Source organism: Haliotis asinina, chromosome 14, assembly GCF_037392515.1.
Source record: "Haliotis asinina isolate JCU_RB_2024 chromosome 14, JCU_Hal_asi_v2, whole genome shotgun sequence".
Taxonomy (NCBI): Eukaryota; Metazoa; Mollusca; class Gastropoda; order Lepetellida; family Haliotidae; genus Haliotis; species Haliotis asinina.
The window spans coordinates 48,380,840-48,399,820 of record NC_090293.1 but is presented as its reverse complement, the minus strand read 5'-3'; the positions used below and the strand labels follow the sequence as shown (position 1 = coordinate 48,399,820).

The following is an 18,981-nucleotide window of genomic DNA, read 5'->3' as shown; positions in this document are numbered from 1 at the left end:
ATGAGTCTAATGTAAGGTAAATACATATTTCTGATGACAAATCAAGGATATGACCGAGAATAAAATACACATATTGTTCACTGTTATTGAAATGATTATTTAAAATCCAAAACAAACAGAACGACAACACGTGACAATGAAACAACGAAACAAATTGCAGTAACTTCAATGATCTAAACCGTTATTGGAAACATATCAGCCTGAAAAGCACGGTAGTTGGAACAGTAACACAGACGCATGTGCGGCACATGTTGAGTGTTAACTTAGACCGACCCCATTTGTTCTCGCTGTCTCATTTAATGTTCATGCCCCGTTGTGACCCCCTGTGACCCCCTTGGTCCAGAGACGTTATCCACGTTGCAGCATTGTCCAGGAAGCTTGCATGCAGTCGGTCACACGTGAAAGTCGGATGTCCAGACCTTCGGTGACTCTTCCGTTGGGACAACCGCCCTTGTCTCTGTACTGCAGGAGTGACATGCCGATGTTTACGTAGTACCACGGGGAATGTTAAAAAAGAAGAATAAATACAATATGTATTGAATTGATATCATCAGAAATCACTTATTGACTATACCACTATCACAATAAAATACATGTGGCGTATACATGAATCCAACAAAACAACCCTTTAAAAATAAAACGGTTTGAAGTTCGTCTTCACCGAACAGGCTTGTTCGACAGTCTGTTCCAATATTCAAATATTTCGTATCAACACTGTACGGAATAAATCAATTTCGATATTTAATCATCAGGTCATCTTTTACAATGAGAGAAGATTGTCATTGTCTACTTCACATTTAATAAATATTTGATATTTTTACGAAAAAACACACAGGTGTTTTATATTTAAACAAAATGTAGATTTCATCAAAGGTAGAAATAAGGACTGTACAAGTTGCCAACAATATTCCTTTGTTATCCTAAGCATGCCCTATTGATATTCAAGTTGCGTCTCTGAAAATTTCTGTTGGAGACGTGCACGTTTTGTTTGCAATAGTGCTCAAAGAAATAGGGATGACATTTAAATGTATAAAAGGCATAAACAAAGGTTTTAATTACTGTGATAAAACCGATGAAACGGTTACATCACGGGTTTTTAAAGTTTTGTTTGCTCGTTCTTACAAAATTACTTCCAGTTGTTTAATAAAACAAAAGTATTCACAGAAACGTTTATCGAAACACATGGCGTTCATATTCTATTATCTTTTATGAATTACCAAAATACACGGCGGTCATATTCTATGATCTTTTATGAATTAGCAATCAAATAAAATATTCATTCCACGAGTTTAAAGTAATCTTGGAACCTAAAGCAAGAGGCGAAGGAAAACTCCCGTAAAGTTGATTTTTAAGACGAGAAATGTCGATATGTTAACTGAGCTCTCTCTCGGTAAGCAGTTTCCAGGTTTTCTAAATGTGTACATTTCTTGCAGGTACATCAGGTAACCACGTGATTTATATCCAACTGGAATGTTATACTGGGTGTTATATATGGTGTATTTATTGATTACACACCCAAAGTTGACAAACATCAGGTATACCGGGTTTTGTCATATTGATTTTCCAATGAAGGTAATGGGTTTTATTGATTGTATCCAAATAACGATTACTGATCTCGCTCACGTGTTGTTGGGTTCACGTGTTTAGTCACGTACTAAGTACATTGCGGCTGGTTATAACCTAAAAGACTAAAAGGCACTTTTCTAAAAATAAATAATGCATTTTTGTCAGTAATACTATTAGCCCTCGGGGAAGCTACCGTATAATATTTTTCAAAAAAATATTACGTATTTAGATTACACTATTAAATTAAATGGTTTGATTAAATTAATGTATCGTTGCTTTAATTTAACTCCCGTGCCCTGTACCGACCGAACATTATTTCAAACAAACCAACAGAGTTATGTCCCTTGGGGCGCTCTTGGCGTACATCCTACACACAACTTGTGGCTGAAACCAGGTAGGCAAACATCCGCAACACCACGTTTTCGATGTATGAGCAATAACTTATATTCCTTATAGGGCAATATAGTGTCCTGTTTTAAAGCTGTGGGCCTAAAAGTTTCAATTATTGCGTTAAGGCAAATTGTCAATGATAATAATCGTTTTTCTTCAATGGGAGGCTAAAGTGAGTAAGTCAAGTATGGTTTTAACCCAGGTTGAATAATATTCAAACAATATGTAGGCGAGAAATACCAGTCTTCAGTGTGACGATCAAATTACACTTTTTAAGAGACGTAAAGTTTCTATACTATGATTGGTTGAGTCCCATTCGGAATTCGAGACCAGTGAAGGTTCCGGGGTAGAATAGGCCTTCAACAACCCCTGCTTGCCATAAGGGATCGGGTGGTCAGGCTCACTGACTTGGTTGACACATGTCATCGGTTCCCAATTGCGCAGATTGATGCTCATGTTGTTGGTCACTGGATTGTCTGGTCCAAACTCAATTATTTACAGACCGGCGCCATATGGCTGAAATATTGCTGAGTGCGGCGTATAACTAAACTCACTCACTCGGAATTCGAACCCACATACTCAGAGTCAGATACTTGCATGTCAGCACACAAACCCCATTCACCTACCGCGACTTTTACAAAATGAAAGCCGGACAACTGGTGGTTTCAATCACGTACTTTGTGTACCCTTCCGACAAGAGTGAATTGACGTGACTCCTACGGAAGAAAGCTTTGTATGCATTTAGAATGTAGTCAAATGTAGCATACTTTTTATTTACTAATAGGATAATACTTTCAAGGACGTACGGATTTTAGTGGCAGGATTGGAATTCTAACATGGTTGCTGTAAAGTTAGGTGCGAGGACGATGGGCAAATGTAATCTGCTTTTTAGAGTTTTAGAGTGAGTGAGTGATTGAGTGAGGTTGTACGCCGCACTCAAAGTTTTTCTGCTTACCAACCCATGCTTGTCGTAAGAGCCCATTATCGGGATCGGGTGGTCATTCTCGCCGATTTAATTGACACATGTCATCGTTTCCCAGTTGACCAGATCGACCATCATGCTGTTGATCTCTGGATTGTCTGGTCCAGATTCGATTATGTACAGACCGCCGTCATATAGCCGGAATACTGCTGAGAGAGGCGTTAATCAAACAGACCACCCGAATTATATCCAAACGCATTTAGGACGCTCCTGGTGAAGAAAGGCATCCGATCCCGTTTCGCGAACACTTGCAGTCAATTTTCATTAATCCATTGTTTCTCGACGCCATGTTGCGTCTCATTATCGGGACAGGTGGCTGTTAAGCGTCTGAATTGTATTTATTTGAACAACATTGATTAAGACGACACCACAGAGATTCAGGCAGGTCATGTTGTTGATGCGGTCCTAAAATACTCTTGATTTCAACATTACATCGGCGGCAGACAGCTTCCTTCCGAAACTGCGAGTCGATGAATATTGTTGAACAGAGTACCGCCGTAGCGTGGCCAACCGTGCCTCGTTAAATCCAATGTTCCGGAACGTATTAGAAGCGATCCACGGGAGAAGGCACTTGTCAGTTGTGTCACCAAACTGGAAAACAAGGGATGTCCTTCTCTGTAATCCATCAGGACTCAGAATCAACCGAACCAAACTACCTTGCCTTCGTCTGTCAGCGGCGATGGGGTAGCCTGATGGTTCTCCTAATGCTGAAGATCCTGATTGGATCCCCCAGATTAGTGAAAGCATTGGAGCCCATATCTGGTGTCCCAGCTGTGATATTGTTTCAATATTACTGTTCGCGGTGTAAAACCATACCGATTCACTGTCAGTCTCACAATCATATACAACACAATTTTGCCTTGCACTCAACCCTGTCTGCAATGCTACAGGTCTAAACTTCCTCGGGGTCAGACTCAAAATCAGGTTCTGAGTCTCCCGAATCACAGGTCTCCCTTTCACTTTAAAGTACATAAGCTCTCTCCCGTAGGTACTAAGAACGTTATCAAGCAAGTGGTACAAAGGGTCACTCGTAAAAGTAATTTCGGTAATACAGTAAGTCTGTAAGATATGCTGAAACTTATGGAGCCTGAGAATCTCCTTTAAATATTGAAAATGATTTTAAAGACATTTACAGAAAGGTCTATGATACCAAAGGTCACAGTAAGCACCGTGGACGTCACAACACGCCTAGCACTGAAATTTACCTTGCGTTGTATTCGCATCAAGGTTTCCTTTCATATAATATTTGTTTGTTGTATTGAATCTAAACAAGTCAATATACAACGGACGTCTGCGAACTATCGATCCAATATCAGAAACCCATAGATGGCCATTTTCCTGATATGCAGATGATGTGGGGAATGAAGTTCGAGGTTCACACGACTCACTTTGACTCACAGTACTACACTATCCCCCAAAAGAAACGCATATGCGATTTGTATTTTAAAATATCTGTTCATTACCTGTTGTGCTCAAACAATCGTCAAAATGTGTAACAAAAGCGTTGATAAAATGATTTTACACAACTGCAAAAGTAAAACATCGATTTTACCTGAAAATGTTAATTTTTATGAAATTTGTTGCAAGGATGAAAAAAGGCATCGGCAAAACGCATCAAAAATCACCTTTCACTTGAAGTTGTGCAGAAAAGAACATTCACTGTCTGGCAATGAAAATCCACATTACTTTCGGAAATTGGCATTCCTTTTAACGATTTTCAAGGTCAAATAACTACACCACGTTTTGACTCTGCGACAAGGAACATCGTCATTTAAAGAATGCACGCTGGACATTACCAATCTTCTGTTGCCAGGCCTCTGAATGTTTGTCTGAGCGAGATAGCACGGCTTGCAGCTCGTTGCAACCAAACAAGTATAAGAAAAGACCGTCCCCGTACGTAGATCTCGAGATACCACTGCAGCCGAAGATCGGTACATCGGGGTATAACATTTGCGTGATCTACTACCATGGGGAGAACACAGCAGCCAGGTGGCCTTTACTTCGGAGCATACCCGGTCAAACTGCACGGAACACGTTGAAGCGGATTGGTCTGAGAGTCAGGAATCCCGACGTGCTACGTCGTCACCATCACGCGCAACATCTCCGTTATCTGAAAGTATGTACTTGGTTGTATAAACATTGCCTTCTAAACTGGTGTAAAAATCATGCACTAAAGTTTATTTGTGGACGAGTTATACATGTTTCAAAATACAACATTTCGCAACAGATTTCTAGCCAGTGCTTTTCTTTTTTGGAATAGTATATATGAGTCTTTGGCGTTGACAGTACATGACATTTTGTTAGTTAGTTCCACCGTCCTTAGACACGAGTATGATTATCGCATCTCTGAAATGTTACTCTTGCGTTCATGTTGTTGAGCATATGTGTGTGCACGAGTTGAGATGTCTGTACGTGTGCATGTGCGTGTGTGTGTGCGTGTGCGTGTGCTTGTGCGTGTGCGTGTGCGTGTGCGTGTACGTGTGTCTCTCCCTTCGTCGCCTCTCTCTCTCCGTCTCTCCCCCTCCACCCTCTGACTTCTATCTATCCCTCCCTCCCACCCTCTCTCCCTCTCTGTTCTCTCCCCTCCCCCTCTCTCACTTCTCCCTCACACCCGCTCGGTATGTACCTGTGGCTGTGTGTGAGCTCTTCGGAGGGACGTTAACGGAGGAGATGCTAATATTATTTTGAAACATAAAATTAGATGAGTACAGGACCAGGGTCAGACAAATGATGATGCTGTTATCTCCCTCTTACGAGAAACAGTGATTTTTCACTGTTGTGTTTATTTGTAGCAACATATCCACTATTTCATAATAATACCAATTTATGAAACTGAAGGTGAACCATTTTTGGATTAATTTACAAACGACTTCTCTTTACTGGATGTTCCAATATTTCTACATTTGACGAGTTAACTACTTTCAAAAGTATGTATTGGTAAGTCATATCTTCTGTTGTTTATTCCTGCCCTTCTCTCTGTTTACTTTTATCTTCATCCAGACAGTGAGTGTGGTTTTGCCGCTTTTAGCAATATTCAAGCAACATCACGGTGGGGGAAACCAGAAATGCGCTTTACACATTACAACCACGTGGGGAATCGAACCCGGTTCTCCAGCGAAGGCTTTAACCACTCTGCTACTACACTACCCCTATCACTACACAATTCACGGTAAGAATTAATGTACTGATATATAAAAAACCACCAAACGATGCAATTTGAAATATGAATTCATACTATGTCTTAACACTGACATTATGTGTGAATTATGAAAGAATAGGATACATTGTGCAAAAGAGGATACGGCTCCATAAAACAAACTACTCTGTATTTTTGCAGCATCGTCTGAATCACTTTGCTAGATGGGATGCTTTCAATGACATTGAGATGACGCTGTAACTCTCCCCGAGTGAAGAAGGCAAGAAAGAATTACACATCCACATGCTCTGGTGGTCTGAAACAGAAGGTGTGTTTGGTACCTCAGAGAGGTTGGGTTCCTGTATTTAGTGCTAAAAATCATATCAGAACGCTGACTGACTTTAATTTAAACACAAAGTGAAATTACAAATATTTGAAGCATGATGTTTCAGAACCATGTCCTCTTCACCAGCGGTGCAGTTTCAGGTTTCCGTATATTTTGTAAAACAGAGGCTGAGGCATGTTAGCTTGCAAATCAGGACTGGTCAAGATTTAATACATTACTTATCAAAGTTCGATGACATTTGGAAAGACATGACAAGGTAATGTATAAAATTACTGAGGTGTTTGGAACGGTATCTCACTTGAACAGATTCAAGGCTCACCACCGTGGGCGATCATAATACGCTTAACCTTTGATTTGGTGATTTCTAAAGAGAGGATACTTTCACAAGCCGCCAGCACCGGCGCCGGACCTACCTGAGGCAAGAACAATCACTCGCCTATATCAAAGAGTTCTAGGCTTTGAATAGGTGAGTGGACACGCTTGCCCCGAGAGGATTACACCATACAAACAGACCATGACACTTACTGTCAGTTAGACGTCGTGCTAAGTTATGGGCGGCTTGTATTTTCCTTCTCTGGCACAGCCTAGTTAAACTGTTCTAGCGAAATGACCAAAATGTAATAACTGCCATGATGTACATTGTCAAACCCTAACAGACAATTGTACAAATTCCGTGACCTTGACAATACCCTTCTGTCTGACACTGCAGAGTAAAATTCAATGAAAAACACATTTAAAGCTACAAACGGAAATGATACTGCAACATTGTTCAACAAATGACAGAATTTTGTGTTACCTTACATAATAATATGCGATGTAGTAGTACAGTGTTATGTCAAAGGGGCGTAAAACACTTCTTTTCCACTCGTTGAAATCGACAATAAAACCCCGGAACTTTGTACGAATATGTAAACATATATAGGTGGATATTCAGGAATTCTCAAGGGGAGAGGGAGGAGGAATCTACATTCCACCTCTATTGCTCATTTTCAGAAGGATGGAGGTAGAGTAGGGGTGTGGGTGGTGCTTTCACACCTTGAACAGCAACCGCCACCTCCAACCCCCCTGTTTCCGCCCCTGATCCCGCCAAATACCTATGGATGTCTGGTACAGTTTGCATTTTGCGTTTTGGGAAACAAGCCATGTTATAAATACATACAGAATTCACAACCCGTTCTGATCCTATGATACCTTCCCACACGAACCATATACAGTGTATATTGCGCCACTGGGCGACTATAAATCTTAACTTAATCGCTCACCCATTGGGCCCGATGTCACCTCTGTACAATGAATATGTAATGTTTACCAATCGGATGCCTTCACTGAGTCTACATTTTCAGAGCGTTGCGGAAGTCATCAAATCTCTCTGTCTTCGTGTAATATCTCAGGCAATAAACATGGCAAACGAGGACTATATAAGGACATGCTTAGACAACCTTTGACCCCCCGCAAGAAGAAAAGAATGAAATGTGCCACGTATGTCAGGTGCAGAGCACACAGATGTCGTCATACCTTGAAGCACTTACGGGGTCTGGGAAGAATAAGCCCAGACCTTGCGATGCACTGCAAGAATCTGCGGACAGAAATGCTGACTTCAGGGCGTGACGCATAAATTTAGGTTTACACGATCAGGCGATTATGTGATCTATTTACGTTTTATTACAGATACGCCATTCTGTCATTGTCAAGCTAACTGCTTGTATTTGTCGGCTGTTAGCTATCCCAGAAGAGGTTGTCACGCCGGATCCCCCTAGGTCGATTCCCATGTTGTGACATTATGTAAAGTTGATAGCTGGTGTCCACCGAAGCTACAGTGATGAAATATTACCCCTCAGAAACGACATAAAATCAATTGATTGTTTTTGACTTTCTGACTGAATGGTTATTCAGCGTATTAAGAGGCAGTATAATGGACAAACGGGAGAGAACTGGTACGATTTCACTATGGTCGCAATGTGTAAAAGGCATACTTGGTGTTACTGTCATCGTGCAACTTTGAAGCCGACGACCCGTGTTTGATTGTTATGGTTATAATGCGTTAAGTTCATCAGATGAAATGGTCTTCATATATTCTACCTATGTGAGGAATCGAACTCGGATCTTCGGCGTGATGACGCTTTAACCATCAGACTACCCTACCTCCCATTTGAAGCAATGTCGTCACATTTTAACCATCCTGGGATTGTGTATATCTAAAGCCTAAAGTTGCACTCACTCACCCAACAACCCAACAGCCACCCACTCACTCACTCAGTCACTCAACCACCCACCCACCACCGATTCGCTCGCCTAGCCGCCCACCCACTCACTCACTCACTCACACCAACAACACTCACCCAACCAACCACCACTCAGTCACTCGCCTCACCAACGCCCACCAACCAACCCATACACGCGCTCAACGGCCCATCCACTCACTCACTCACCCCCCACCATCACCCATTAACCCACCCAACCACCTACTCACTCATCCACCCAGCCATACACTCACACACTCACTCACTCGCCCACCTACCCACCCACTCACCACCCACTCACCACTCACTCACCACTCACTCACCCACCCACCACTCACTCACCACTCACTCACCACTCACTCACTCACCACTCACTCACCACTCACTCACCACTCACTCACCACGCACTCACCACTCACTCACCCACCACTCACCACTCACTCACCCACCACTCACCACTCACCCACCCACCACTCACTCACCACTCACTCACCCACCACTCACCACTCACTCACCCACCACTCACCACTCACTCACCACTCACTCACCACTCACTCGCCCACCCACCCACCATTCACCCATATGGCTAAAGTCATTCTCCTCTGATCTTGCTCGTGTCTCCCCCAGCACGAAGACTGCAGCTTTAAAAGTACGTCATTGGCAATAATTCGCAGATTGATGACTGCACAATTCAGAGACCCATAGTTTCTTCTTAAAAAACACCATGACTAATATGGAAAAAAGCAGACGATGGTCTATTCTTTGTCAGACTTTGTGCCCACGGATGTCTATACATGTTGTGCCATGCTCATGTTATTAGCCACCTGTTTGGCCTCCCGGATTCAGTTGTTTCGGTGACGCAGGAATACCACTTTGTAAACAACATTTTACATAACCCACTTGTCAGATGACAGGTGATAACTGCAAATAATACAGAGATTTACACAAAACATATGTATATGCAAATCAGTCTAAATTGTGGATCGGATGGGCAGGGTTTTGCGTGGTTTGTTCTTCATGCAGTCACCCATTCGTTTGCTTGGGCCTCTGTGTATAGTACCGCCTCGGTTCTCGTCATGTAAACTGTAGGGATATCGGAAGCACAGGATTGGCTTTGACCGCAATTTTCGAACACAAATATGATGGCAGGTTGAAAACAGTCTCTGAAACACAGAATATTATTATTTTTTCTTTCATTATTAGTCATTACCAAAAATGGAGTTTACTTCATTTTTGGTGGAAGCCGGTGGCGAAGTGGGTTAGAACGCTAACTTTGTGTACTTGCTATCTGGGTGGAACTTATCCCCAAAGATACCTGAATCTGTACTTTACCATAAAGGTGTTCCCTCAAATATCACTCTACCTGCAATATCGTTTTGCCATAGTATATTGTACAAACACTCATGAGAGATCTTTTTATTTTAGACAAGAGCCTTAGGATGTTCCGTCCCGAACACGCCCAGCTGCTGAGCACAATCAGAAAGACAATATTTACAACTTTTAGATAATTAGATATTAAACATGGCCCTAAGTATGCTTTGTCTAAAAGGGATCCGTGAAGGTCTGGGTTAGAATTTTTCGTCAGAACTCATGCTTATAGGATGCGACTAACAGGGTCGGGTGGTCAGACCTCCTGACTTGGACACACGCCATCGTATCCCAGTTGCGTAGATCGAAACTCATGATACTGATGTCTGGATTGTCTGGTCCAGACTCGACTATTCACACACCGCCGCCATATAACTGGAATATTGCTGAGTGCAGCGGAAAACAACATGTCAAAAAAACCAAATAGTCTTAAAGGTATCAAAATTGTGGAGTAAAGAATGCGTTTATATTTTGCTTTTGTGTTTTAAATTCGTGCATATTTCAACTGTCCAAACAGTACATGACTTGCTGCACGTTGTTTAATTTCTTTCTGCATCTATGACCAGCTTTACTGTAAATACAGGTCTCCTTCTTCACTTTAACCGATGTGTCGAACATATTTTTGTCTCGAACTAAACGCTTATTTTTTGTGTCGAACCTTGGATAACTCGAAATAGGTACATTCAACATGGACACAAAAGTGTTTGATTGGTCCGTTCTCATTTCTATCTGGAACCTTGGGTAAGTCGAAGTATGTTCCTTCACCTTCTATACAAAGATGTTTAACTGTAGACGCTAAACAGTGACGTGGCGATAAAGGTACTGAATCACATAAGGTATGGCATACATGTGCACCTCGGAATTCGTGATAAACGTGTTCTTTCTGTGCGCCTTCGGACCTGCCAAGCTTGTTGGATCTCCCTGTCAACTTGTACAGTTTGACTTTTTGACCTTCATCTACACGTGACATTTGCCCAAAAGGGTACTGCCATATATGGGCATTTGACCTTCCTGCCTCAGTGTGCATTATAAATACAGACATATGCTAATTCATGCAACATTTTTACTGAAGTAATGTATACTGAGTGACATGAAATACACAATTACCAATTTGCAAATGGTGGTACAGTTAAGTATGCGACTACTGAAATAATAGAATCGTGTAATCTTTTTTTTTACATATATCCACCATTTTTTGTTGAATGAATACCTTATTTAACACTTATGTTGCCAGTATTAATGAAAATACTGCATCTAATATGTAACCTGTTTATGAACATATGATATACTCAGCAAAATAAAAATTAAGGACCACCCAAATATTCAATATTTATGTCGTATTTGGATCATCGCATAAACTAACAAAATACTTTCATATTGAAAAATACTGGGGTTGTCCTTAACTTGTCCTTTTGTTGAAAATACATTGAACATTGAACTTTCAATTACATCTCAAAATGAAAATGTTAAATATTATTCTGATAATAAAGACACACTATTTTGTCACGATGTGGTTCGAACTTTTGCAATAACTTAATTTTGAAATAACTTAATCTTGTCATCTATAAAATTTATTATTATCACTGCAATAAGCAATATTCTGTCAGGAAACACAGAATTGAGTTCTTGGTGTACTATTACATAATATCAAAATCAGCACAATATTTGCATTTCAGAAATCATGACGTGACTTTACTAAAACATGTTAACGAAAAGTAACAGTGCCCTTACGCTAAGCGAAATATGACATACTTTAAGAAAACCTTTCTTTGTCCTTTGTCGATTTCTCAAAGGCAAATTCTAAAATTTGCATAAAAAGAATTTCATCACATGACATGATTAATAACACAAGAACCAGCGTCAGGTCTGTCACCAAGTTGCCACTTTTATATATTTTATGTAGCCAAAGTGTCACCCATTTCCTTATCATAAAACCCCGCGACAAGAGTACGGCATATTATTAATAGTCCCACAAGTCCCTCGGATTGGAATCCGCCGAGAATCGCAAAGGAAGCCGGTTTGTGTTTTGAGATTCAGACAGAGGATCGACGGAAAAAGCTAAATGTCCCAAAACAATTGTTCGGTACAATCCAATCTACAGGTAAGTACAGATTTACCTGTGCATGGTGGTCACCGGTTCTAATTACTGGAATGGCCAGGGGGCATTAGTTCAAGCGATTAATTAATTACCCTTGATTAGCTGATTTGACGATATTGAGGTTAATGAGAGTCAGTTACTGTGTTTATTTTGAAATACTTGGAGCATGGCGTTGTTTATTTATGTGCAAGGGAAATAAATCATACAGAGGATATACACCCTATATTGCTACATTTGCATAGAAAGTCATGAAAACACCACTGAAATTGTTAATTTAGGCAAATCAATTCGAAACTAAACTGAGTCATTGCTTCATTGGTTCCTGGAAGGGGATTTGAGGCTGGGGGTGCAAATTAATCAACTGGGGATAGTTCAGTATCGATAGTCCAGTACCTGAGAACTGCAATCTTATGCAGGCATCATGACATTATCCCAGTAAATGCACAAAACAGTGTTAAGTACCGTGCTAACCCGTGGTTTATTTTCGAGAAAATGCTTAATGCAATATTACACTTAACTTTATGTTCCTTAGATGTCGATATATGTAAGTATCAATAGGCAAACTTTTAATACAAATTTTCTCCAGGTAAAATCCGTTTTTGTAAATGGGACGTGTACAGGCTACTGTCTGCCTAACCATCTAGGCAAGTCCGCCTGACAACACAGATGCTATTTTGAGAACATTTCATTTTATGATATTTTACAAGCTGCACATGATTTATATACACTGGACAAAAATGGTTAGGGGTATTTGTAAATTTTGAAATTATATATGATGGTGTATTTTTTCACTGACATACTGATAGAATATATCAGTCATATAAATACTAACTTATTTTGTCCAGTATATGTTAATGTTATAAAATACGAATTTAAGTTGAGCGAGACCATATATGGAGATGAACGAACGTGTGACAGTTTGAAGAAACGTGTTGTTATAATTTGCACACTTTGGTTCAAATCAATACCTGTCAAGCTCTCTCTCTCCCTCTCTCTCTCTTCGTGTGTTTGTGTCTGTACACACAAACGCACACACAAACACACACACGCACATACAGACACACACACACAAACACACACACACACTCCAAAAGGAGTGGTTGTATTTTAATGCAAATGTATAGAAATACATATTCTGTTTGTGACCCAACCGCTACACATACTTCCAACATGCCTCCATATCTGTGTGGGTATATATTTGTGTATTGGTGTGTATTTGGTATTTTATAGAAAAGGCTTCGCACTATGAAACAAACTGCCATAACAAAACACACACACACACACACACACACACACACACTCTCTCTCTCTCTCTCTCACACATGCGTTTTCCATGGTCACTTCAGCAAAGGAATTCAGCCATCCATACATCTTTGGATCAGCAATAAAGGATGATAATATGTTGTTCATGCCACGGCATTAACTTTAATTACGGTACAGTTACACTGCTCTTGTCATTTTCCCCTAATGACGCGTAACATCCCTTAATATAGTGAACAGCATATAGTGCTCACTCTTTTGCAGCATGTACATTGTTCATTATAATTTCACAATGCTATTGGGTGAGACTTGTACAATAAAATACATATTCAGTGCCCGCTATAGTTGTCTCATTTGAAAATTGCTGCAGCTTCGCAATATCATAATTACATTTCTTACGTGTTTGCAAGCCTAACACTACTGGAAAAAGCAGCAACTCGTTGTCTGTACTTGTATCACCTATTGTACCTACTGTGGTGATATTTTGATGTTTACGGCGATGTGTTATGCAATATGCATATGTCACAGTCCGTCAGCGGATGTCATCAGTCAACCCGTGATGACGTCGTGACTGGCAGGTGTGAAGTATACAACTAGTCCAACCTTGAAGTCTCAAATAAATCGATTATTTTTTTTGCTGTAACACGCTTCAGGTTTAAAAGTATGTGTAAAAACTTGGATACGGAGTACCACAGTAGTGATTTTCACGTTAGATTTTAATGCCGAGAGACAACTATCAATATATTTAATGAAAATTGGCATTTATGTTTTGATAGTAGCTCATGATATGTTTAAAACCCTAACTTCAACCCGGAAAGTACCTATCGCACCTAACATCCAAAAGGTTGAGAAATTCATTATACGACTTAGATTATGTTTATCACAATGAAGACGTATTACCATTTATAGGCATTGAAATGTGTTCGTTGTGTAAATTATCTATTGTATTCACTTTTATTTGTTTGTCCATCTTACATAGCTTTACATAAACACTATATTCCTGAATGTTACCTCTCCAAGACACCTACTGTAGCATTTAAACAATTCTTGTCTGCTTATAGCAACTGTGTCATCCTAAAACTATCACAATTCATTCACAGTGCAATGTCCAGTGTCTAAGATTGATATTCTGTTAAAATCATCTGTCTATTCAAACAGTATGTGATTGTATCACGCAAATAACTCCAATGTAAATGGACTGGAGACCTCAAGTGAAATAAACATGTATGACTTAACTAAAACCAATTCTGTTTAAGATGCTTACGATTGATTATGCACAAATATTAGTTTATTCATACTGAATCCCTCAGAAACATACATCTCATAACATTTTTAACAATGTCATCAACACAAACAAAGTACTAAATACCTCTGATAAAATCAGAGTCGATTGTACAATGGTGACAATATCATCAGTATATATTTATTTCAGGAGTGTTAAAAACATTAATTACCCAGTTGATACAAGTTCATAAATTTCTAGAGAGATAATTACTCAGGGTAGTCCATGAGGTATACTTGTATACATCTGTCGGTATATGCACAAAACAAAACAAAAACAAAAACAAAAACAAAAAACAAAAAAACAAAAAACAAATTGCTGTTCGGATTCTTATTGACTGATAGTTTTAGCAGTTTTATTATGCAAATGATTCCGCTGTTGGAGACTTAAGTCTATTCCTCCGTTGGTGGGCATGTTTACATAATCGGTACAGATTCGGAAACTTCAGATACTTATTTAAGAGTTCAGATTCTTGTTGGAGAGTAATCATGAAACTAAATGAATAATAACGCTCATGTATGAGACTGTTTGATTGAAAATCATAAATCATAAATCATAAATCATAAATCATAAATCATAAATCATAAATCATAAATCATAAATCATAAATCATGCATATGGACGTTCTTGTATGTTAGGGGGACACCAGAAATAGGATTTTCAAGTGAATATGTCAGGAAGGTACGAGCATACTGTATATAATGAGACGACACAAGACAATAACTATTGCCTCCTAAACAAATGAAACTGTTTTTGTGTCCCATACATTTGTTGCATATTTTGTTCATACTACGGTTGTAACCAACAGAAACTGGTGGTCACCTCGAGTTGAAGCCAGTGCTTTATAACCCGTTTCTTCACTGTTGTCATTATCTTCGTGATAAAGTATATCAACCAACATGGCGTAGGTTTATTTATGATCATACTATATAGCACTTGTAGTGTTTATCGTTTTTCTCACGGCATATTCCTGGAATGTGCCTGACGAAGATGTATGATGTTCCGTGTGGCATGCAAGCTATGCTTATTTATCATGTTCAGAATGTGGACATCACCAGATGTAAACTTTTGACAGATGAGATGCTCCATGAACACAAGAACAAATAAATTCCGACCTATTAAATATATTTTGCAATAAACTATTTTGATCTCCCTTACCCTTTTATAACAGGATATTCTGGATCGATCAGTGTATGAAATAATGTTCATATACAAAATACTCGGTTGGAATAACTGCATAAATATTCAGAAAACATTCATGTCAAGTCCTTGACGAGGTCTTGCTTCTTACATTTGTATTACTGATAAAAGATGAAAGTGTTGTCTTTCATGATCATTAAATGTCAATAATTTGATAGTGGAGAGATACCTTTAAGAAACACTACCTAAGTCTAAATAAGAAACTGAATTAGGCATAACCAACAATATATCAAATGCAAATACTGCATGTCAAAGTTGTTTCAATTAATTATCGAAGTCACGATTTGTATAAAAGTAAAACAAAACAAAATCTGTTAAACTCTTAAATAATATAAATAATCACTTCCTAGCCCCCAAACCTAATGGCAGTTTTACAACACACCACAATCGCCAGTGTCAGTCTTCCAAGTCCCAAGGGGATTTAAATGATAAATAAACTCTGCAAAGGGGAAGCATATTAAGAAGACAAAAGCCCCATTATCCCATTGTTTTAAGGCAGGGTCAGATACAGTACCTACGCTTACTTACATTGTGTCACATAGATAGCCTCGGGGATGTCTTAAACTCCACCGTATCGCCTGGACCGATGTTTCCATTGATTGATGGCCAATCATTACGATCAAACGTGATCGAAAAGGTCGATCCTCAGTGGTCGATTTACCTGTGATACCTTGAGGCGGGTATGTGGATTACTTGAGCGTCTCGCATAAAAAGGGTAGAGTATCGGTATTCACCATCATCTTCCTCCAGTCCTCTCAGCAATTCGGATATGAGCACAGGAGCCAGGAGCAGGTTTGCTACAGGTATTTCAGACACGTTTAATCTGAATTTCCTATATTGTCCCTTACCGCTGCTTTTACTACAGTTTGATCATGTATGGTGAGTTGAAACATAATATATTACTCCCATTATATTTAAAATATACGTGAATGATGCTTTAAGTCGTATATAAAGCAGTGCAGCTATTCGGAGTGATAGAATACGGAGATGAAACATGCTTAAAAATGACAATTACATGCACCAAATTCGAAGTCGGTGAAAGATTAAACTGTATTTACTTCAAACGAGCTCAAGATATGTTTAAAACGTGTTCAAGTACATTTCCATTTCTGTTAGGAAAATGTTAGATATGTTTTATTTTATATAGTCCGTGTTAGATATGTCGGAAATGAGCATATACAGTGTATATTGAGCCACAAACATTGAAACTGTAGCATCTTTACTCCGTGAAGTCATGGATCTTTATCTTAGAGGGAATAGTTGTACATAGCCAAAGGCTTATCGACGACTTAACTGCGACCATGCGTTAACCGTCACATGACACCTTAAGATATATTCGTATATGAGATGTTTATCTTTTAGTCCATGTCATTGTTTCTATGGTAACATCGCCTAAAGACATATTGCGTATAAGAGAAAATCTTCCTTTTGTAAAAAAAAATATAAATTATTTATAAGCTACACTAGGCGTATCTCATACGTATTTCAAACACAGTATTGGAAATGGTCTGAAAACAGTTGAAACATTTTACATTTTGAAATAAATTTGCTCTGTCAGACATGAAACCGGCATTGAATGTTGAAGTGACGTGTTAAATTGTTGCATTTAGTCATAGGTTTTAGATAGAGTTTAATTATTTCATAAACAGTCTTTGTCTTAAGAGCTTAACCAAAATTTAAAAGTCAAATTCGCGTCCACAGCTTGTGTTCCAAAATGATTAATACACCGCTGTTGCCGAGGAGACACGGTGCACAGCCCTGAGGTCCGCGAACCCATCCCATTAAATGTCGCCTGGTTTTATTATTTGAACTGCCTCCAGTTTCCCTCCGGCGCCGAGAACCAGAATATTAATCTTGTCACTCATACATTAACGGGATCTCGTCTTTCGACGAGAGGCTACGAGATCGCGTCCTTTTCTCGTGCGGTTAGACGTGGTCGGACGTGCCTTATGTCTGTCAGACTTTGAGAACTTGCGGTGTTTCTTCTAATGATTCATTTATAAGTTTGTTAACAAGCAGTATCCAGTATTGTCAACTGTTTCTGTCATGCGAGGTTTTAATTATATTTGATATTGCTTGCAACAAAAAGAGTTATCGAGCATGAATCTGTTTCAGGGCCAACAGTGGATATAAAATGGCATCGTTCCTTTGTGATGGCACATCGTTCCAGAGATGTTTGGGTTCTACGTGCAGTAAGTTGATGGGGTCCCAGGTTGTCTATAATCCCGGGACTACGTCAACTACTTGCTCGTGCAATCCGTCAACAACGTGACAACGACGAACAGAGACACATAGGTTCCATGTCATTTTCTCAAGGTCACCCAAGCTGAGTTAAACATTTGTTTCCAAATTGGAAACCTTATTCTCCTGTAATTGATCTTTCAAATATACTTGTACAGCGCCATCAACTCAGCTGTTTTCACTATGCTTTTTGGTAAGGCATTGTCTGTAAACAAATGACGTCATTGAAGAAGAATGACATCACAGATGATGACGTCTGAGAAGATGGTCGGTGGTTGTGGACGCGGGTCGTGGGGGCGCCACAATCTATTTGACAGTGGATTTCCCAAGATCCGTGATCGCAATGTCGCCGCCTACGTCAAACATTTCAAGACCAGGATCAAATCGTCCTTTTTTTCACAATAAAATAACAAAAATGAAATATTCAGGTTCACAATTTGGTGAGTTTATGTATATCTTTATATTATATTAACAACGTTGATGTCACAGCCCGCTTCCAAGCCCACTCACACACTTGAATAATTTGCACTGTCAACATCACCACAGCATTATTGAGTTAAAGTGATAGAGTATAACGTCCCTCACTCACTCACCAAGCAGCATTCGATTACCATTCACTCTGTACATGCTACCGTTCACTGATGCCCCTGTTTGTAAGACATGAGCTATTAGCACACACAATTTCCTTGGCCATTGCATCTTGGCTCAAGAACGCACCCTTTGTTACACACATTTGTTCAACAATGAATGACCGCACGTGCACGTTGATTTTGAAGTTTCAGTTTAGCCACTTGTCAAATTTACTAGTAAAGCAGGATTGTCATAGCTTATAATTTTACAACTTAATTGAAGATCATCACAGTTCGTCATTT

General features: G+C 39.5%; 1 long non-coding RNA gene across 1 annotated transcript; it reads left to right on the top strand.

Moving 5' to 3' along the window:
* The first annotated feature begins 12,037 nt into the window (after positions 1-12,037).
* Positions 12,038-18,272, top strand: LOC137262256 (uncharacterized). The gene is made up of 2 exons (XR_010954906.1): positions 12,038-12,129; positions 17,984-18,272. It is a non-coding gene; the product is annotated as an uncharacterized lncRNA (long non-coding RNA).
* Positions 18,273-18,981: the final 709 nt, after the last annotated feature.